Source organism: Furipterus horrens, unplaced genomic scaffold (assembly GCF_987537825.1).
Source record: "Furipterus horrens unplaced genomic scaffold, mFurHor1.1.pri manual_scaffold_4, whole genome shotgun sequence".
In the NCBI taxonomy this organism is placed as follows: Eukaryota; Metazoa; Chordata; class Mammalia; order Chiroptera; family Furipteridae; genus Furipterus; species Furipterus horrens.
The window spans coordinates 64260649-64284112 of record NW_028327174.1 but is presented as its reverse complement, the minus strand read 5'-3'; the positions used below and the strand labels follow the sequence as shown (position 1 = coordinate 64284112).

The 23464-nt window shown below is 37.1% G+C and overlaps 1 protein-coding gene and 1 long non-coding RNA gene across 3 annotated transcripts in view; one reads left to right on the top strand and one right to left on the bottom strand.

Moving 5' to 3' along the window:
- The window catches only part of GRIP1 (glutamate receptor interacting protein 1), a 681920-nt gene that overhangs the window by 371561 nt on the left and 286895 nt on the right, over positions 1-23464 (top strand). The window lies entirely within an intron of this gene.
- LOC150012106 (uncharacterized) overlaps positions 1-23464 on the bottom strand; it is a 46410-nt gene that overhangs the window by 1590 nt on the left and 21356 nt on the right. Inside the window, exon 2 of the long non-coding RNA XR_016510701.1 lies at positions 8214-8334. This is a non-coding gene — a long non-coding RNA (uncharacterized LOC150012106). The remainder of the gene's footprint in view (positions 1-8213; positions 8335-23464) is intronic.

Sequence of the window (23464 nt, the reverse complement as noted above, 5' to 3'; positions counted from 1 at the left end):
TTTCTTTCTGCTACATAGTACTCCATTGTGTAAATGTACCACAGTTTTTTGATCCACTCATCTACAGATGGACACTTAGGTTGTTTCCAGCACTTGGCTGTTGTAAATAGTGCTGCTATGAACATAGGGGTGCACAGGTTCTTTTGGATTGGTATTTCAGGATTCTTCTGATATAATCCTAGCAATGGAATTGCTAGTTCAAAAGGCAGTTCCATTTTTAGTTTTTTGAGGAAATTTCATACTGTTTTCCATAGTGGCTGCACCAGTCTGCATTCCCACCAACAGTGCACTAGGGTTCCATTTTCTCCACATCCTCACCAGCACTTGTTGTTTCTTGATTTGTTAATGATGGTCATTCTGACTGGTGTGAGGTGGTATCTCATTGTGGTTTTTATTTGCATCTCTCTGATGGTTAGTGATGTTGAGCATTCTTTCATATGTTTTTGGGCCCTCTGTATGTCCTCTTTGGAGAAGTGTTTGTTCAAGTCCTTTGCCCATTTATTAATTGGGTTTTCTGTCTTCTTGGTGTTGAGTTGTATAAGTTCTTTATATATTTTGGAGATCAACCCCTTGTCTGAAGTATCATTGGCAAATATATTTTCTCATATGGTTGGTTACCTTTTCATCTTGCTGATGTTTCCTTTTGCTGAGCAGAAACTCTTTAGTTTGATGTAGTCCCATTTGTTTATTCTCCTTTATTTCCCTTGCCTTAGGAGATATATCAGTGAAAATGATGCTACATGTATTATCTGAAAATTTCCTGCCTATGTTTTCCTCTAGGACTTTTATGGTGCCAAGGCTTACATTTAAATCTTTGATTCATCTTGAGTTTATTCTGGTGTATGATGTAAGTTAGTGGTCTAGTTCCATTTTTTTGCATGTCCCTGTTTAGTTCTCCCAATACCATTTGTTGAAGAGGTTTTTTTCACTCCATTTTATGTTCCTTCCCCCTTTGTCAAATATAGTTGATCATATAGACCTGGGTTTATTTCTGGGTTCTCCATTTTGTTCCATCGATCTATATGTTCGTTCTTATGCCAGTGCCAGACTATTTTGATTACAGTGGCCTTGTAGTATAGTTTGATATCAGGTATTGTGATTCCTCCTACTGTGTTCTTTTTCCTCAAGATTGCTGTGGCTATTTGGTCTGTTTTTTGGTTCCATATAAATTTTTGAAATATTTGTTTTAGGTCTGTGAAATATGTCATTGGTTATTTTAATAGGGATTGCATTGAATCTATAAATTGCTTTGGGTAGTATGAACATTTTAATGATGTTGATTCTTCCCATCCATGAACATGGTATATGCTTTCATTTATTTGTATCTTCCTTAATTTCTTTCTTCAGTGTTATGTAGTTTTTCGAGTATAGGTCTTTTACCTCCTTGGTTAGGTTTATTCCTGGGTACTTTATTTTTCTTGCTGCTATAGTAAATGGTATTCTTATTTGTCTCTGTCTTTGATATTTTATTGTTGGTGTACAGAAATGCCTTTGATTTCTGAATATTTACATTGTACCCTGCTATTTTGCCAAATTAACTTATTACGTTGAATAGTATTTTCATGGAGTCTATAGGCTTTTCTATGTACACTATCATGTCATCTGCAAATAATGACAGTTTTACTTCCTTTTTTCCAATTTGGATGCCTTTTATTTCTTTTTCCTGTCTGATTGCTATGGCTAGAACTTCCAAGACTATGTTGAATAGGAGTGGAGAGAGTGGACATCTTTGTCTTGTTCCTGACCCCAGAGGGAATGTTCTCTGTTTTTCCCATTAAGTATGATGTTGGCTTCAGGTTTCTCATATATGGCCTTTATTATGTTGAGGTATGCTCCCTCTATTCCCATTTTGCTGAGCGTTTTCATCATAAATGGGTGTTGTACTTTATCAAATGCTTTTTCTGTATCTATCGATATGATCCTGTGGTTTTTGCCTTTCATTTTGTTTATGTGGTATATTACATTTATTGATTTGAGAATATTAAACCATCCTTGCATCCCTGGGATGAATCCCACTTGATCATGATGTATGATCTTTTTAATGTTGCTGGATCCAGTTTGCCAATATTTTGTTGAGGATTTTAGCATCTATGTTCATCAGCGATATGGCCTGTGGTTTTCTTTCTTTGTTGTGTCTTGACCTGGTTTTGGAATTAGGGTAATACTGGTTTCATAGAATGAGTTTGCAAGTCTTCTTTCTTCTTGGGTTTTTTGGAATAATCTGAGACGGATATGAGTTAGTTCTTTCCTAAATGTTTTGTAAAATTCACCAGTGAAGCCATCCAGTCCAGGGCTTTTGTGTGCCAGGAGTTTTTTGATTACTGCTTCAATTTCACTATTTGTTATTGGTCTGTTCGGGCTTTCTGCTTCCTCTTGATTCAGTTTTGGAAGATTATATGTTTCTAGAAATTTGTCCATTTCGTTTAGGTTTTCAAATTTCTTGTGATACAGTTGTTCATAATAATTTCTTATAGTCCTTTGTATTTCTGTGATATCTGTTGTGATTTCTCCTCTTTCATTTCTGATTTTATTTATTTGGGTCCTCTTTCTCTTTTTCTTGATGATCCTGGTTAAAAGCTTGTCAATTTTGTTTATCTTTTCAAAGTACCAACTCCTACTTTTGTTGATCTTTTGAATTGTTTGTTTAGTCTCTCCGTCATTTAATTCTCCTCTGATCTTGATAATTTCCTTCCTTCTACTTGCTCTGGGCTTTGTTTTTTATTGTTCCTCTAGTTCTTGTAGCTGTAGGGTTAGTTTTTTTGTCAGTGGTTCTTCTATCCTGCCTGTATTGCTATGAACTTTCCTCTCAGGACTGCTTTCACTGTATCCCAAAGGTTTTGGGTTGTTGTGCGTTCATTATCATTTGTTTCCAGAAACGTTTTGATTTCTTTCTTGATGTCATTGTTAACCCATTCATTATTTAACAGTAGATGAGTTTATTACTGCCCTTTCCACTTGAAGAAAGTAGAGGGGTTAACTGTCATAAAGACAAAAATTAGGGAAGGAAATTTTTGATGGAAGGGTATGAGGTTATTTTAGTGGAAGAAAAAATATGCTGCTGGCTTATTTCTTGTCTTTTCTGCCTCAAAAGCTTAAATATATGAGAGAAGTGGTCTAAAAAGGTACTTTTAACTATTTGAATTTGCAGTGTTCACTCATCATGCTTTAGCCACCAATTTTAGGATTTGATAATCTGCAGATACAGGCCTAGGAATACAGAGATGAAAAGACTGCCTTCAATGAGCATTCCACCTACAGGTGAATACAAACAAGCAAAACTTAATCACTTCACAGTGATACATCTAGGACTGTAGAATAGGTGCCAAGCACTGAGTCAAGCACTTTCCACTTGTTATCATGTCATTTAATCCTAAGAATCCTATAAAACATATATTTTATGGGTGATGAAATTGTGTCTTAGGAGTCAAGTGATTCACCCAGCTCACATTATAGCAAGGAGCAAAAACTCATTTGAAGTCAATGTCTGTAAAACACATTATTATTACTCATTGTCTTTATCCATCAGTATACTATACTTTGCCTTTATTTGTTCATGCCCAAATAGTCATTAAATATGATTGAGTTGTATATGTAAGATGCACTGACATCTTCAGTTCCCTCAAAATTTATGTTCAAAATTGAAAGCTATCCCAAGAATACCTGTATGATCTCAACATGCTGTCTGACCTTAACAAATCATTCAAAGACCCCTATGTATAAAATCCTAACTAATTTCCTACTGAAAATTCAGGTTCTGACATTTTCCAAATTCTCAAGTCTTAAGAATATTAGTAGGCTTAATCCTTAAGTAATATCCAATTCCTTTGATAAGTACCATATTTCCTTTTCTAAAGTGTATTGTATTTACACTGTATGCTATTACAGGTGTCCCAATTTTTCCCCTTTGCCCCTTCTGCCCAGCACTCCCTTCCCTCCAGGAATCCCCCCGTAGTTCATGTCTATATATTGTGTATATATGTTCTTTGGCTTCTCCATTTTCTCTACCACTCTCAGCATCACCCTGTCCACTCTGTACCCACCAATTATGCTCCTTAATCCCTGTACCTTTCGCCCTCATTCTTCCTTTACCCTCCTAACTGACAACCCTTCATATAATCTCCCTGTCTATGATTCTGTTCATGTTCTAGTTGTTTACTTTGTTTTTCGTTTTTGGTTTTTAGGTTCAGTATTGATAGCTGTGAGATTGTTATCATTTTAATGTTCATAGTTTTTATCTTCTTCTTTTTCTTAAATAAGTCCCTTTAACATTTCATAAAATAGTGACTGGGTGATAATGAACTTCTTTAGCTTTACCTTGTCTGGGAAGCACTTTTATGTGCCCTTCAATTGTAAATGATAGCTTTGCTGGATAGAACAATCTTGGTTATAGGTCCTTGCTTTTTATCACTTTGACTACTTCTTACCAGTTCCTTCTTGCTTGCAAAGTATCTTTGGAGGAATTAGCTGATAGTCTTATGGAAACTCCTTTGTAGGTAACTCTCTTCTTTTCTCTTGCTGTTTTTAAGGCTCTGTCTTTATCTTTAGCCTTTGGCATTTTAATTATGATGTGTCTTGGTGTGGTACTCTTTGGGTCCAACTTGTTTGGGACCGTCTGTGCTTCCTGGAGTTGTACATCTATTTCCTTTGCCAAATTAGGGAAGTTTTCTTTCATTATTTTTTCAAATAATTTTTCAATTTTTTGATTCGGATGTTGGTACATTTAAAGTTGTCCCAGAGTCGTCTTATTCTCTCCTCATTTTTTCAATTCTTGTTTCCTCTTTCTGTTCTGGGTGAATGTTTATTTCTTCACTTTGTTCCAAATTGTTGATTTGAATCCCAGCCCCCTTCCCATCACTGTTGGTTACCTATATCTTTTTCTCCATTTCAATTTGTATAACTCTCACTTCTTCCTTTATTTTGTGGCCAACTCTTATCATTTCTATGAGCATCATTATCACCAGTGTTTTGAACTCTACATCAAATAGGTTGACTATCTTTTTGCTTAGTTCTTTTTCTGAGGTTTTGATCTGTTCTTTCATTTGGGCCATACTTCTTTGTATTCTCAATCTGACAGCCTCCCTATTTTGCTTCTGTGTCTTAGGTAGAGCTCTCACACCTGTTACATTGTAAGGGCCAGAGCCTTAGGTATTTGTCAGTGCCGGGCGACCCATTTCACCACCTTGTGGTGCTGTGTGTGGGGGAGAAGTCAGAGAGAAAACAATTCCACTTGCTGGGTACTCACCACTTTTCTAATCACTTTACCCACTCCCCCTTTGCCATTGGCACTCTTCTAACTGTTGCTCTGGTGATGTTTCCCAGAGTGGGTGGGTTTGCTACCTTCTAAGACCATGGGGGCTCTCTAAATGGACTCTATTGAAAGACAGGCAGTTTCTTCCACTACCCCAACCCCCACTGGGTTTCACAGACAGAAGCTATGAGGCTTTATTTTGCTGGCACGGTAACCATGAGCTGCATGATCTAGCCTGGGGCTCGGATCACTCCCAGGTGTCCCTCCTGGCTTTTACCTGCCACAAGTGAATGTAGGACCGCCCTTTCTGTTGGCCGCCAACACTGCCTTGCCACTGCTGCCTTGCCTCTGCTACACTGCATCCCCTCTACCCAGGCTTCCCATCTCTGCTCCTCCTACCCATCCAAATGAGTATTTCTTCTTAATTCCTTGCTTGTCAGAATTCCATACAGTTCCATTTTCTGACATTTCTGGTTGTTTTTTGTTTTGAGGTTAGTTGTGATCCTTCTTATGGTTGTGCAAGGAGGTGAAGTGTGTCCACCTACACCTCCATCTAGGCCGGAAGCTGAAAAGTGCCATATTTCTGCATGATGATTTTGTTAATGTAAAGCTTTTTTTCCAATTGGTAAGTACCAAGGTTAACTTAAAAATATGAAAGCATAGATACTGTTCAGAAATCAGACTGCTTGGAAATAGTATAGTTCATTGCATGTTGAGCAAATGCTGTAAAGGATTGTATTAAACTTCAAGGTTTGAAACCACCCTGATTAAAAAATATCTAATACTTAAAAAAAAAAAAAAAAAAACTTATCTCTAAAAACAAATTATAAAAAGCAAACTAGAGTTTTTGGGTAGTTGAATTCAGTTAATTTTTTACTGATGTGATAGGTTTACATGAATGTTTATTTTTAAAAACAGCACTAGCCCTGAACAATATGGTATCTTTTCTGCTCATACCAAAATATGGTCCAGATTTGACTTACTCATTTAGTATCTATGACTCAGAATGTGCTGTGCAACTTGAAAAACAACTGTTTGGGTGTCTTCAAACTCAGTCTGTTAACTAATAATGTTACTTTTCTTGCTTTGTTAAGTATAACTCATTGTGGCAGACCAAACAGGCCAATTCTGAGTTCCAAAAAGACATTTTGGTGCATGTATTTTTAATTTATCCATTACTTGTATATTCATGCCCTTGGATTTACAGTTATTTAGTTTATAAGACATATGAATTTACTAAGGTTTAGATTAGTGTGAACTCAATTGTTGCCCTAAAAAATATATCAGTGATGAATATAAATATCTGTTATACCTTTCATAGTTGAGAATTTTTGATATTAAGAGCACGGTGAATTTTGTTATGTTGACTTATTTAGGCAAAATTTAATTTTCTTTATGTTGAAACATTTTGTTGATCTATGGTAAGATCAGTGCTTTATTTTCGTTTACAGTACTCAGAAAACTTTCTTGATGATTTAATTATGCTCATAAATTTTTTAAAATCTCTAGGTTTTTCTGCATAAACATTTATATAATTTGATTTCTCAGGGACATGTATTTATTAATGACAACTGAGATGCATTGGTTTTGAATCCATTTTTAGGGAATTTGCTTTTCATTTTTAAATGGGGACTTTTAAGAACACTGTTTATTAAAATCCTGTGTTCTTGTTACTTTCCTGTTAATACATTTTTATCCAAACATTTTGAAAAGACTTTTCCTTAAAGCAGAAATCAGACCAAACAAGCTCTAAAACAGTTGACTTATCTGAGCTCCAAATTTATACCCAAAGCTATTTCTATGCTGGTCTAGAAAATTATGTCTCTATGTTTGAAGAATGAAGGAGAAGCTATCCTCTATAAAGTCACAACAGAGTGCTTGAAGACAAACCCACCATATCTGAGCCAAACACACTGCATTATCTAATATTTTCAGAAACTATGCTGAAGTGATCCAGAAAAACAGAAACCTACAGAAGATTCTTCTGTAAATTCATTTCAGAGATGCTCAGAACCATTTATATATTATAGCCCTTCTGAAGTTACGAAGCCTCAGTCTGAATTCCAATTGGTAGTTTTATTTTTTAAAGAATTACATGAATATTTTAAATGCAATTTGGTGTACTGTGTTATTGACCATGCATTATTTATGTTAGGATTCTCTTCAATCATAAGGTCTTGGAAAGTGTGTGACAGGAGAGTCGGTTGACTTTCTTCTTTGTATTTTGGGTCATTCACTCGGGTTATAGCAACAGTAAATTCTCAAGTTGCACTTCGTTTCTCTGCATTTTGTTTACATGTGAGAAAGTTTGGAAACAAATTGATCAGGTTTGGAAATATTACACCCATGTACCACATTTATATGTTTTAACAAACAAATATCCACTTCCTTCAAGAATAAGGCAGATTTATAAAAGATGGTAAAAGCATAAGGGCTAACAGCTTGTTTCCAATGAGAAGGAAAACCATAGAGTACTTCTCACTTGGAAACGTCTTAGAGGATGAAGCACCAATTATTTTTTGAGACTATCATTCTAAGAGTTCCCACAACTAGTATATAATCTCCCAAAGGGTAAAGTGAATTTTATTTATCTTATCAAACTATTTCTCTTCTCTCTTAAGACATAATCCTGCCCTCTTCTACTTGTCAAAACAGTCTATAGAGAGGTGAGACATAACTCCCCTCCCTTTTAAAGTGTGATCTGCACGTAGGGACTTCCTTGCAAAGATCATAGTATACAAAGTGGAAAAAAGAGTAACTCTCTAGCAGAGAAGCCTGCCAAACACCATCTCAGCCAGGGGATGGTCAGCAGTGACAAGTCATGTTGCTAGTAGGCATCTTTCATGTGGTATGCTGAGAAGAGCACTTAACCTCTTCGGTCTTCTTCCAAATAATACACAATCCCAGCCTAATCATGAGAAAAGACATCAGACAAATTCCAGTCAAGGGACATTTCATAAAATACCTGACAGCACTCCTCAAAACTCTGCAGGTCATCAAAACCAGGAAAGTCTGAGAAACTATCAGCTGTGAGGAGCCTGAGGTGCCATGACAACTAAGCGCAGTGTGTTATCCTGGGTGGGATCCTGAAACAGAAGAAAACAAACTAACAGTAGGTAAAAAATGAAGGAAATTTGAATAAAATATATACTTTAGTTTATAATAGTTATCAATATTATTCATTAATTGTGACAAATGTACCACACTAAAGCCCCCACCCCACTTCTTTTAAGGGAAAATAAGGTGTAGAGTATATTGAAACTCTCTGTACTATCATCATTAATTTTTTATAAACTGAGAACTATTCTAAAATTAAAAATTTGTATAAAAATTTCTAGAAAGTTGCGTACATCAATTATCTGCATGATAACCATTATATACCCAGAGGAATCAGGTCTGTATAGGGTTTATTGGATTTTTCTCTCCTTTTCAGAGAGCCATGTCTAGCTCTAGCTGTTGAGAATTAGTACTCTGTAATATGACCAGCATCATCATTATACATGTTTATATTTCTAGACCAAGAGCTGAAATCTTAAGGCTCAATTCTAATTAGTGTGGTCTCGGATATTACCTCTTCTGTTATACATAAATAAATGGGGCTATGTGCACATTTTAGGCCAAGAATTTTTTTTTTTTTTTTTTTTTTTTTTTTTTTTACTCAAATGCAATCTGTTATACAGCAAGTCTGGGTAACCACTATCTACTATTTATTTACATAGTAATTAACTCAACCGGCATTTATTGAACATTTTTTCTGTGTTAGCATTGGCCCAGATGCTGAAGATAAAAGGATCCATGGCTTAAAGAGCTCACCTGGTGAAGGGGGACAAAGTAAACAGTCATACAATGTGGTCTGGAAGATAAGCAAGGTAGCTTATCAGGAGCTATGGCTGCCCTGGGAGGGGCCACCACTCATAACAGACTCACATTATTCTTTTCTTGTCAGCTCATTCATTCATCCCACAAATATTTTCTGAATGACTGCTGCTACCCAGGCTGTGTTCTAGTCACATAGGTACATCAGTGGACAATACAGACAAATACCCCTGCCTTTGTGAAGCTTAAAGTCTCTGAAAATTACAAATGCCCCCTTATCTTGAGCTGGAATCTGAATCCCTATAGCTCCCATTAGAAAAAAAAATGTTTATATTTTCCACATAAAAGTCTGATACTGATGAGAGCTGTTGTGCCTCTGAATCCTACCCCACCCTCCACTCCAGTAGCTCCAAATACTGTTTTCTGGCAACACTTTCCCAGCTCCTTCCCATATTCTCTGCATGATTTAGATTCAAGCCCCTTCCCTGTCCTGTTTTGGAAAGCATTGTCCTTGGAAAGGTACTCCAGTAAAAGGTACTCAGAAATTGGGCTCCAGTCCTGGGTCTGCCACGTAGTGATCTTTGCATGTATCATTTGGCCAAACACAGCCTCAGTTTTCTCATCTATAAAGTGAGAGTATTATTTTTACTTTGCACAATTATTGCAAAATTAGAGCTTATTTATGTAAAAGGACTGGCAAAGGTATGGGCAAAAAGGTGTTCTAAAAATAGCAGCTCACTGTAAACTAACCAACCTCATTTCATTAAATATTGCTGCTGGTAAACTCAGACTCTCTCCTTCTGCATTTGTGCTGTTGGGTTTTTGGTTCCAGGTGAGTTCAGACATTTACCCCTTTCAGTTTACTTTTGTTACATATTCACAATCCCTTATCAGAAATCCATAAGGCAGATGTGCTTTTAACTATAAGCCTTTAGGAAGTAACACAGTGAACCTTGTGTTACCTGTTCTGTATGCCCCCTGTCCATATTATCCTGGAACAGCTCCCTATTAGCAAACATATGAATACTGCTGCAATGAAAGGTACGGATAGTCGCACAAAGTGGGGTTAATAAAAACTTACAAACCTCTTGTTAGCTCCAGTCAGGTTTTGCCACCAAAGGGGTTAAAAACAACTTCTGGTTTTTAGTGCTTTTTGCTTGGGGACTGGAGATAAGGGATTAACTATTGTCAGTCCATGTGCCACCCTGTTGAGATCACTTCCAGTCCTGAGTTGGTTCACCCACAGTACATGTCCCCTCCTCCTGAGTCATCAACGATTTTTATATATATGCTTTAAAAATCTTTCAAGCCACTGATTAAAAAACAGTGAGCAGAAACATTGTCTTCTTATAGATCTGACAGATCTCACAGATCCCGAGATGTTTTGTTTCTCAATCATTTAAAAAATGTATTTGTCATTTAATGATTATCAGATACTTGGATGAGCCCTAAAGTTTGTTTTGAAATGCTTTTTATTGGTTTTGAATTTTTTTCTTTGCTGTGTACTAAATGCCCTGGGAGCCTTTTTTCTTATTTTTCATGTATTCTATTCATCATGGTATATTATCTTTTATATTAATTTACTTCCTCTGGTTATGAAAATCATGTTGCATAGTGATGGTTTTTATCTATTTTACAAATTGTGTTTATTTGTGTCAAAATCTTGACAAAGAATGGTTTCACAAAAAAATATCATTTTTAGCCAGTAGATGGGAGTCAGCTACAACTAAATGTAGTTTAAGTCATTCAAAGAAAAAGAATTTGTAAATTTTAAGATATATAAGCATATAATTTTTAAGTATAGATTCAATCATAATATAAATATTGCCTAACTTCATGTATTTTCATTGTGGACATACCACAAGCTTATTTGATTTTCATTTTCATAAACAGTCAGCTGTATTAATTATTCTGTTCTTCTACCTAAGATACTGTTTTAATTATCTTTTAATGTGAAGTGTAAAAGGATATGAATATTACATGAACACAATAAACATATATTTATGCTTGAGAGCTACATAAAAACTCATTTCTCTTAATACTCTAAAGTAAAAATATTATAGCCCTAAAATATAATTGTATCAAATCATATCTTTGAATCTATGATTTATCATTATCAAAGGAACTTCTTAAACTGCTATAAAAATATTAAAATGCAAAAGTATACTATTGTCAGTTTTTCATAGAAATCAGTCATGGGTCCAAGGTAGCTCATGTGTGGTAACCAAAGGCTGCTCCAGGAAGCACCTGCTTCCTTACCTCTTCAGTGAGAAAGGCTGCTCCAATACCCTCCATCCTACCAGTCCCTTATTGTTATAGCAGAGCACTCCTGAGGGTTAGTTTGTCTTACTTTGCTGCATTGACTGGGAAGCAGATGCAACCATTTCATTAGTAAATCTGGTGCTCAGAAAGGTGTAGGGACACATCCTGACTCAATGGCAAAAATCTGTCCACCTCCATAGGCTTGTACAACATAAACACTATTAATAAATATGTTCTAGTGCCTGCCCTTTCCATCTTTTTGTTATTCAGGGTATCCAACCAGGCTACTGTTCTTCCTGATGTGCTGTTTCTATTGTGCTTGCTATTGTTTAGTTTTGAAAAGAAAAAGAAGACTGAAAAGTTTGCTGAGAGAATCGCTGAGGGGTTGATTTTATCTTTGATCCTATTCTAGAAATAAATAACATGTTTGATCATCACGTGGAAGCACTGGATTAACATTGGCGCACCTGAGTCAGAACTAAGAAAATAAGTGTTGCAAATTTAAATGTCCTGATATAACTTAAAAGTAAACTAACAAAGTATATCCTGGTGGTGTAAATCTTTAGCATCGCCTTGAATAATCTTAAAAGACACTGCTTTCATTATCAATACCTAAATAAACAAAGTTTGAGGCAAGGGTTATGTGTTTCTTGTTTTTTAAAGTTATCTTTTACTTGCCACATCTGATTCTGCGGGGAGCTCTGTTTAATTCTGTTACTCAAGTATTGATGTAAAAGAGCACTGTGAACTCTGTGGCGACCTTCTCCCTATTGGGCGCATGCGCTGTGTGTGCTGCATGGCTCAACACACATCCCGGTGCTGCTGGGGGCTTAGAGATTTGATGAACCAGTTCACCTTAAATATTCAAAAGGCAATAACAGGGGACTCTGAAAATATGCCCTTTGAGACTCTTAATAGCGCTCTTAGAATAGGAACTGTTACACAAATATCCATTGCTTCTCTCTGTTTCTTTTAAAAAATTGTTAATAACCTCTCCCAGGCAAAATGGGCTCTCATTTAATATTCAGTATTACCCATAATTAGAATAGATCTATTTTTTTTTAAACCTAGCATGGTATACTATTTCAAATATACTTTTAATTAAACTGGTAATTTCTTTTTTATACTGTAGCCTGGCAGTAACATGTAACATGTGGAAACTGAGGGAGGACTGTTTTAGCAAAAATTCATGGCTTTTCAGTACACAGCCTTACAGGGCACTGAAAGGAATTTTAGAAGCGGTTGAGTTACGTGGACATTCACCAGGGTCCCACTTAGTAAAGCAGGAATAAGCAGGAAGGAGGGTGGTCCCACCACCTGTCCTCCCACTTTCACACACACAACAAATCTGCCTCCCTTTAGAAGAAGCACTACTTGAGATACACAGAGAGGGTCAGTACCTCTAAATAGGCCAGCCCAAGTTTTTAACACCTTTTTTTTTTCTTTTAAAACTGTGTTTGGCTCAGGCAGCAAAATCACAAAGCCTATTGCTGCTACTTGGAAAAGAAAGATTGTGTTTACTCTTCTTAATCAGACTTTAGGAGACTGAGTATAAGTGAGATTTTCTCCACGTTGCTTATTTACATGGTATGTTTTAACCTGTCAAAATAAATGCCGATATCTGCAATAGTAATCAATATTACTTATATCTGACAATCTAAGGGACACATTGGGGAGCTCTCAGAATAGCAGCTACAGCATAGAAACCATGAAATGAAGGCTCTCATGTTGGGCATCTCCAAGGACATGTAGGCATAGGGGACAGATGGATGGTTATAAGACTGGACATACTGAAACAGTTTTATGCTTGGGGAGCCAGCCTGCAAGTGGAAGGGTGGTTCACTTTGTTTTCATTTTTCTCCTATAGAAAAATTAAAAATAAATCTGAAAGGGAGGTTTTTATTAGTGTTATGTCCTACAAAGTAAGTATTTCACAGTTTATATAGAGTATTGACTTTTAGTGTAGAAGGTTAACTGTATGAAACATGTTGCTTTAATAGGTTTATTGTACTTATCCTGAATAGCAAAGTCACATAAGGTCATCTGTAAGGAATCTTAGAATATAAAGGGAAAAGAAAAGTAAAAATTGTTGTAGTTTCACTTCTTAGCAATCAGTAATTCATTCAACAAGTAATTTGTATTAAGGGCTCTATTAGGTGATGGATCTATAACAGAGAGACCTCATGGAGCTTACCGCCTAGATGAGACATCTAGACAAGAGGAAGGCAGCCAGTATTGGCACAGTGACTGACATAAAGGTGACTGCAGGATGCTGTGGCAGTGTATGACAGGGATAGCATGTGGTCAGTGTTCAGAAACGGGCTGAGACCTGATGAGAAAGAAGGAATTATCTAGAGGAATGATGAGGAAAAAATGTTACAGGCAAAGAGGTCTGCAAGTCCAAGTAGAAAAAAAAAAAAAGACTTAAAATAAGCAAGAATCTTGGCTATATTTCTAAATATTTTTTAGAATACATCTCTACAGTGCAATTATTGGATCAAGGAATGGGAACATTTTTAAGGCTCTCGCTGCAAGTCATCAGGGAGCTCTCTGAAAAAGTGGTACTCGGTTGACCTGAGGGCTTTTGAGCATTGGAGAACTCAATTCAATATGTGAAAATCACATCTCATTGTTTTGCTTTGCTGTTGTGTGATTATTTGTGACGCTGAAGAGTTTTTCATAAACTTATTGTATAATGTGTTTGCCTTTTACTGCACTTTCTTCACATCTTTTGTCCATTTTTCTCTGTGGGTCTCAGTGAAATTTTCATTGATCCCCCAGGTATTCTTCATGGAATAATATTAACCTTTCTCATTTTATGTCAAACTCTTTACAATTCTGATTTACCTTTTAATTTTTTAACATTAAGATTATTTAAATATGAAAATCTGTTGATCATTTTCTTTATAATTTCTTCCATTGCTTTTGTGCTTTGAAAGTTCTTTTCATTGAACTGGAGTTTATTTCAATGTTCGTACTGTATCTAACTTGACTTTTTGGAAGACTTAGCTAGTTTTACCCTCTGTCTCTCTGGTATTAATGCGTCCTCTGTCATCTACTGCATTTCTCCGTACTGAATGTGCTTTAGATGTGTACCTCTCATACCTTTGTCAAATGCCTTTTGTCTTATTTATCATTTTATCTATTTTATTCATTCCTGTAATTTATTATTTTAATCATGTTTAAAGTATACAATTCAGTGGCATTAAATTCATTCTCAGTGTTGTGCAACCATTACCACTATTCATTGACATTTTTTTTTATTATCCACAGAAACAAAGTAATTATTAAACAATAACTTCTCCCCAAATGATTTTATTATAGTTTTGTGTTATGTTTTAATATATGATAGGCATAATATCACCCAGCCTGTGGCTTTTCTTTAAGTTGATACTCATACTTCTACATATGTGTAGAGTTGTTTGAAATGCTTCTCCTTGTTTATCTTTGTCCTCTGAGTGCCTTACCGTCCAGCAGTCACCCAGGCCTGACACCCCTGGCTCTTCCTTGTTGCTCTCTTCTCACACCATCAGTTACTTGTCCTGTTGACATTCCTGGGGTCTCCACTTTCTCTCTACCCCACCCTTGCTCAGGTCCTTCTCACCTGCCACAGGGATTATTGCCTCAGCCTCCTAGCAGATCTGGTTTCCTCTCCCTTTGCCTTCTCCCATCCATCCTCCATGCTGAACCCACCTGGTTGTCTTCTTAATACAAATATGATCATGCCACTGCTCTGGCTTAAAATCTTCCTGTAGGTCATGACATTCAGGATAAAGTTCAGGTTTTTTGTCAGGGCCTTAGAAATCCACAACACCTCTCCCCTCAACTCCACTTTCCCCTCTGTGCATGCATGTGGAGAGAGAGAGAGAGAGAGACAGGAAACTTAAGCCTTACTGAGTCACATTCACACTCCAGGAGAGGCTCTACATCTTTGCTCATTCCTGAAACCTCACCTGTTTCTCTTTCTCTCTTCTTCCTCCCCCTCCATTCCTACCACAACCTCGGGATATTAGGTCTCCCACTGAGCTTCAACCCTATCCTTAAAGTCACAACTCCACGTAATTAAGTGTCAACTCTCCAGAGGTTCTAGGTAGGACCTTCATCTTTCACCAGCACAGTTTAGAACACAATAAATACTTACAGAACCAGAGTGTAAAAACCTGTGCTCTCTTGCACTTCATTCATTTCATGGTGTTCCCTTAAAACGGATTGAAGTTAACAAGAATTGTCTACTCTGAGTAGTTTTTTTTTCCTTGAATTTCAATTACTACTTCCTGTTTTTTATTGAATGCATTGGGGTGACATTGGTTAATAAAATTATATAGGTCGAAGGTATACAGTTCTATAATGCATCATCTGTATATTGTATTGTGTTCACCACACCAAGTCAAAGCTCCTTCCATTACCATTTATTCCCCCTTTACCCTCTCCTACCTCCCTCAACCTTCCTTTTCCTCTGGTAATTACCATACTGTTGTCTGTCTTTGAGGTTTTTTCCCCCTTAATCTCTTTACTTTTTCACTTAGCCCTACAACCTTCCTTCCCTCTAACAGCTGTCAGTCTGTTCTGTGTATCTATTAGTATTTGTATTTGGTTTGTTAGTTTATTTGTTCATTAGGTTCTACATATAAGTGAAATCACATGGTACTTGTCTTTCTCTGACTGGCTTATTTCACTTAGCATAATGCTCTCCAGGTCCATCCATACTGTTGTAAAAGGTAAGATTTCCTTCCTTTTATGGCTGTGTAGTATTTCATCATGGCAATATACCATAGCTTTTTTATCCATTCGCCTACTGATGGGCACTTGGGCTGCTTTTAAATCTTGGCTCTTATAAATAATGCTGCAGTGAACATAGGGATGCATATATTCTTTCAAATTAGTGTTTTTGTTTTAGTATATATTCCCAGATGTGCGATCACTGGGTCAAAAGGCTGATCCATTTTTAATTTTTGAGGTAACTCCATACTGCTTTCCACAGTGACTACTCCAGTCTGCATTCCTACCAGTAGTGCAGAAGGGCTCTCCTTTCTCCACATCCTCACCCACGGTTGTTTGTTGATTTATTGATGATAGCCATTCTGACAGGTGTGAGATGGTATCTCATTGTAGTTTTAATTTGTATTTCTCTGATGATTAGTAATGTTGAGAATCTTTTTATATGTCTATTGGCCATCTGTATGTCTTCTTTGGAGAAATGTCTGTTTAGGTCCTTTGCCCATTCTTATTGGATTGTTTATTTTTCTGGTCAAGTTATATAAGTTCTTTATAAATTTTTGATATTAACCCCTGTTAGATATATCATTAGCAAATATGTTCTGCCATTCAGTGTGTTGTCTTTTCACTTTGTTGATGGCTTCCTTTATTGTGCAAAAACTTTTTAGATTGATGTAGTCCCATTTTCTTCCTTTTTTTCCCCTTGCCCAAGCAGATATACATCAGAAAAAAGATTGGTAGGAAAAATATCTGACACTTTAATGGCTATGTTTCCTTCTAGATTTTTATGGTTTATAATCTAACATTTAAGTCTTTAATCCATTTTGTGTTCATTCTTGTGTATAGTGTAAGAAGGTGGTCTTCTTTTTTTAAAAAATTATTTATTTATATATTTGTTTGTTTGTTTGTTTGTTTATTTTTTAGCGAGAGGGGAAAGGAGAAAGAGACGGAGAGAAACATCACTGTGTGGTTGCCTCTCACTCGGCCCCCAACTGGGGACTTGACATGCAACCTAGTCATGTGCCCTGACTGGGAATTGAACCAGCGATACTTGGCTGGCAGGCCAATGCTCAATCCACTGAGCAACAGCAGCCAGGGCTGAAGGTGGTCTTCTTTCATTTTTTTGCATGTATATGTCCAGTTTTCCCAACACCATTTATTGAGTAGACTATCTTTACCCCATTGTATGTCTTTGCCTCTGTTGTCAAATATTAATTGATCAAAAAGTTGTGTGCTTGTCCTGTGTGGGTGACTCAGTTGGCTGAAGCATAGTGCCCTACACCAAAAGGTTGCAGGTTCGATTCCCAGTCAGGGCACATACCTAACTGGTTGGGTGCATTTGGGAGGCAACCAACAATGTTTCCCTCTTGCATTGATGTTTCATTCTCTCTATCTCTTCCTCTCTCTCTTAAATCAATTTATAAAAGATGTAGGTTTATTTCTGGGCTCTCTATTCTATTCCATGTCTGTTTTCATGCCAGTATCATACTGTTTTGGCTTGGTAGTATAGTTTAATATCAGATAGCATGATTCCTCCAATTTTTTTCTTTTCTTAATATTGCTGTGATGATTCTGGTCTTTTGTGGTTTTTATATAAATTTTTTGAATATTTGTTCCAGATCTGTAAAATACACCATTGATATCTTCATAGAAATTGCAGTGAATCTATAGACTGCTTTTGGTAGTATGGACATTTTAATGATGTTAATTCTTCCTATCCATGGACATGGTATATGCTTCCACATATTTGTATCTTCTTCAGTTTCTTTCTCCATTGTCTTATAATTTTCTGAGTATAAGTCTTTTACATCCTCGGTTAAATTTATTCCTAGGTATTTTATTTCTTTTTGGTGCAATTGTAAATGATATTGTTTTCTTAATTTCCCTTTCTGATAGTTCATTATTGGTGTATAAAAATGCAACTGATTTCTGGATATTCATTTTGTATCCTGCTTCTTTTTGAATGGAATATGTTTATTGGTTCTGGTGGTTTTTTGGTGGAAGCTTTAGGGTTCTCTATATATAATATTAATATCATGTCATCTGCAAATAATGACAGTTTAACTTCTTCCTTTCCAATCTGAATGCCTTTTATTTTTTCTTCTTATCTAGTTGCTATGGCTAGGACTTCCAGTACTATACTGAATAAGAGTGGTGAAAGAAGACATCCCTGTCTTGTTCCTGAGCTAAGGAGAACTGCTTTTAGTTTTTGCCCATTGACTATGATAATGGCTGTGGGTATGTCATATATGGATTTTATTTTGTTGAGATACAATCCCTCTATTCCCATTTGGCTCAGAGTTTTTATCATAAATGGGTATTGCATTTTATCAAATGCTTTTTCTGCATCTATTGATAGAATCATATGGTCTATCCTAGAAAGTGTTCCATGTGCACTTGAGACCTTACACTTCTAAGGAGGAACCTCCCACAGCTGAGATATCCCTCTGGAACTTGAGCTGCTATCCATGTAAGCAGGGCCAGCCCTTTATGTGTCTCTGTCCTTCCTACCAGTCTCGCTGTGGCTTCTGTAAATCCTTGGTTATAAGACTTCTCTTCAGCTAGTCTTCTATGGGTTATTCATGTTGATTACTCTATATTTTAGTTGTAATTCCAGTTTGATCTTGGGAGGAAGTGAGTGTAACATCCTCCTACTCCACTGCAGAAGAGACCCTGACTCTTTCTTACCCACCTCTTGCAAAATAGAATGATTTATTAACTTGTATGTGAAAAAAAATGTCCTTTTTTCTTCACCCCACTTTGTATTTAACTTCTGAATAAGCTATTACTGTGCATTGCATTGTGTCTCTCTCTTTTTTCTTTGTTATGGTGACTTTTAATTCAGGTTGTCTTTATTGCACTGCCTCTTATGGCTGCTTTGTTGTAACTCATTTCCTAGTAATTAAAAATATACCTTCTCTGAAATGTAATTTTCTTTGGGCTTGTAAAATGCAGAGAGCAAGCCATGAACCCTATTGTAAAGCTTTTTCTGTCATAAAAATAAGGATCAAAGATTGCTACCCTGAAAGCAGAACTCCAGGTATTTAAACCATGACTGAAAGCTGCCAAGAGGCAAAAAAAAAAAAAAAGTGAATTTAATAAAAGAGATTACAAAATAGGAGAGGAAAGTGTGATTCTAGAGTATTCACTGTAAAATGAAGTATTTTGTCTTTCATCAATTATCTGAGATTATCATGCCCTTGAAGAGTAAATTAAATGAGCCTGACGGTCTCCTTTTAATGGAATATTATTAATATAATAGAGCAAACATTTGAAGTTTAGCCCAACTGAGTATATAGCATAGTGTAAAAAGGTAGAAATGGCAGAAATAAACCCTTGCTGGGACAGTGCCAGAGGAATCTGCACTACATTTTGCTGTCATTTACAACCCAGACTCTTCCAAATGGAGTTGGAATTTGTGTTGTGTGACCAGTTCTATGATACTTGGGTGTCTTGAGATTTCTATTTTTGAATGACTACATTCACTATAATGTCAGCATTTATAAAGATAGTTTTTTTTTTCAACTACTTGTACAGTTATAGTTCTAAAAAGAGATTGATGACCAATTAAGGAGGTAGCTATTACAAAAGTAACTTTAAAAAGCTATGTGGATAAGTTCTGTAAAAAGTTTGCATACAATACAGCATTCAAGTGAGCATGAAGTTAATTCAAAGAGGTTTAACTTATCAGCACGTATTTATTGAACACCTACTATGTGTCTAACGCTCTGATGTGTCTGTAATAACCATTGCCCTCAGGGAGACAAGGGTAATATTTATGAAACAACTTGAAATTAATTGTGTGCTAAACTCTAGGGCACTGCTCTGTGGATAATAAAAGGAACCCAGAGCAGGAAGAGAGCAGTGAAGACAAGAGTTGGAGAACCTCTCTATACACAGTCCAAAAAGTATTACCTATTTGTGCTTATGTGTCTCTTGTATACTTTTCCAGAATTTTCTATTAATTGTTAACAATAGTTGCTTATGGAGAAAGGATTTGTGGGAGAATTTGCTTTTTACTGTGTTCCCAATTAGATCGTTTGGATTTTTTACCTTGTGCATATATTTTATATCCAAAAAAGGAATGTGTGTTGTTGTATAATTAAAGCAAGTAGTTCAAGGAGCTACTCAATGGAAAACTGTCAGAGCAAGGAAAGGCCAAGAGGCAGCTATGAAAAAGGAGAGGAGACCAGGGAGACCACTTGGGCACCTATATGACATCAGGGATTAACAGTGGAAGAGTAGTGTCCTGTGAGTGCATGCAGAAGGGGGAGAGTCCATTTTGGTTAGTTGCACAGGTTTGAGAGTCAGACTGTGAGACAGGAATTCCAACTCCATCATCTAGTCCCTGGTCTTCTTAGACTTAACTTCTCTGAACCTCAATTTCCTCTTTTGCCAAACAGGATTTATTAGTACTCATGAGGTTAATGTGAGAATGAACATGAAGACCAAGCATGCAGCGTGGTGCCTGACATGTGGCAGGACCTTTGGCAGCCTATAGAGCATTCGGAATAGGATGGAAAAAGGACAGCTTGGAGGCCAGAAGACTCAGACAGCAGTAAAGCATTTCCTAAGTTTTGCCAGTCATGCCCTCCAGAATATTTTTTAAGTCCATTCTCTCCTTTTGATTCTTGACACCACTCTCACAGTTCAAGCCCCTGGAAGTACTTGAATGTCCCCCTGATCGACCTGATGTTTCCCCATTCAGTGCATCTATCCTCAACAGCCAGTCTGTCTAAGACACAAGTCTAGTTATAGCACACCCTAAGGAAAAGCCTTCAATGGCTCCTTTACGCAGTGATGAAGCCCAGCCTCCTTACCATGCTACACAAGGCTCTGCCAGATTGCCCTTTCCCACCTATCTACCAAACCTCACACCTCGCCACTCCCAGAATGAACTTACAACTCCAGCAACATCAAGCTATTTGTTGTCCCAGCACACACCACACCATTCCTCAGATCCGTGTCTTCACTGATGCTCTTTCCTCTGCCAGGAACGTCCTTCCCGCCTCTCTCTTCCTTTCTTTGCCTAACTCCTAATCCTTCGACACCCCTCCAGGAGTTTTTCTCTGGTGTTCCACGTGCCCCACCACAGCTGGGTTATGTCCTCAATTCTGTTGTAGAGACAATACTCTGTGCATATCTCTAGTATTTCCTGGGCAGGAGGAAGGAAGCTTCTGCTCCCTGCTGCATGACTCTCCCCTGACTTGCTCCCTCACAGCGGATGGACTGATAGATGGAGTTAGTTTGGGAACAAAGCTGAGCATGCTCTCCACAGCTCCTCACTCTCTTCTATTTGGGAGTCAGCTCTCCTAGAGGCCTTACATTCTGCAGACACAGGCTTCCTGAAGAGGGCTGTGGTTGTTCAGCACTGCTAGTGACACTGACTGTGTAAGACCACTTGACTCAGGATGAGCTAGCCAGCCCTTGACATTCTCACACGAAGCCATGTTCTCCAGATCAGCTTATTAGTTACACGGAGATGCTTTGCTTCTTTCTATCTGCCTGGCTCCATTGCACATCTCTCTTGTTTCTGACCTTGGATGGGAGAAAAACAATTGTTAGTTACTGAACTGCTCACCAGTACTAAGTTAGTACATTTTTGCATTTCGATCATCTATAGGTGTAAATATTGTAGAAACCATTGCTTTTGATATTCTTTTCTCTATTTAATTCTATATGTTGAAGTTTTTTTTCTAATTTTAGGTTCAAAGTAAACCTAGATGTATGGCCCAGGTCAATAATAAATAGATCAATAAGCTTTTATTCTTACTCCACTTCCCTTTAATGAAGGGATCTTGATTTGAACTTGCTGATTAGAGCAATTTGTCTGCAATGTTGCCATGAGAAATGAAGTTTGAATAGTCAGTATTTCTTTTCTTTTCTTTTTTTATTGTTGTTCTATTAAAGTTGTCCCCATTTTCCCCTGTTGCTTTCCCCTGCCCTGCCCACCTCCTCTCCCACAGTCAGTCCCCACTCTGTTGTCCCTGTCCATGGGTCATTTATACTAGTTCCTTGACTAGACCCTTCCCCTTCTTTCCACTCTTATACTCCTCCCCTTCCCCTCTCCTTGTTGTCAGTTTGTTTCTTGCTTGCATGCCTCTGGTTCTATTTTGCTTATTTGTTTTGTTCATTAGGTTCCTTTTATAGGAGAGATCACATGGTATTTGTCTTCTGCCTTCTCGTTTATTTCACCTAGCATTATACTCTCCAGTTCCATCCATGCTGTCACAAAAGGTAGGAGTTCCTTCCTTATTTCTGCTGCATAGTATTCCATTGTGTAAAGGTACCACAGTTTTTTGATCCACTTATCCACTGATGGGCACTTAGGTTGTTTCTAGCACTTGGCTATTGTAAATAGTGCTGCTATGAACATAGGGGTGCATAGGTTCTTTTGAATTGGTGTTTCAGTATTTTTAGGGTATAATTCCAGCAGTGGAATCACTGGGTCACAAGGCAGTACCATTTTTAATTTTTTGAGGAAGTTTCATACTGTTTTCCAAAGGGGCTGCATGAGTCTGCATTCCCACCAACAGTGCACTAGGGTTCCCTTTCCTCCACATCCTCGCCAGCACATGTTGTTTGTTGATTTGTTGATGATGGCCATTCTGACAGGTGTGAGGTGGTATCTCATTGTGGTTTTTATTTGCATCTCTTTGATGGCTAGTGATGTTGAGCATCCTTTCATATGTCTATGGGCCCTGTTTATGTCTTCCTTGGAGAAGTGTCTGTTCAGATCCTTGCCCATTTTTTAATTGCATTGTTTGTCTTCCTGGTGTTGAGTCCTTTGAGTTCTTTATATGTTTTAGAGATCAAACCTTGTCCAAGGTATCATTGGCAAATATGTTTTCCAGTGTGGTTGGTTCTTTTTTCATTTTGGTGATGTTTTCTTTAGCTGTCCCATTTATTTGTTCTTTCCTTTATTTCCTGTGCCCTAGAGGATATATCAGTGAAAATATTGCTATGTGGGATATCTAAAATTTACTGCCTATGTTTTCCTCTAGGGCTCTCATGGTGCCACAGCTTATATTTAAGTCTTTTATCCATTTTGAGTTTATTCTGGGGTATGGTGTAAGTTGGTGGTCTAGTTTTTTTTTCTTTTTTTGCATGTACCATTCTAGTTCTCCCAATACCATTTATTAAATATGCTATTTTAACTCCATTTTATGCTCCTTCCCCCTTTGACAAATATTAATTGACCATAGAGACCTGGGTTTATTTCTGGCTCTGTACTCTGTTCCATTGATCTATGTGTCTGTTTTTATGCCAGTACCAGACTGTTTTGATTACAGTGGCCTTGTAATATAGTTTGATATCAAGTATTGTGATCCCTCCTACTTTGTTCTTCTTTCTCAAGATTGCTGAGGTTATTTTGGGTCATTTTTGGTTCTATATAAATTTTTGAAGTATTTGTTCTAGGTC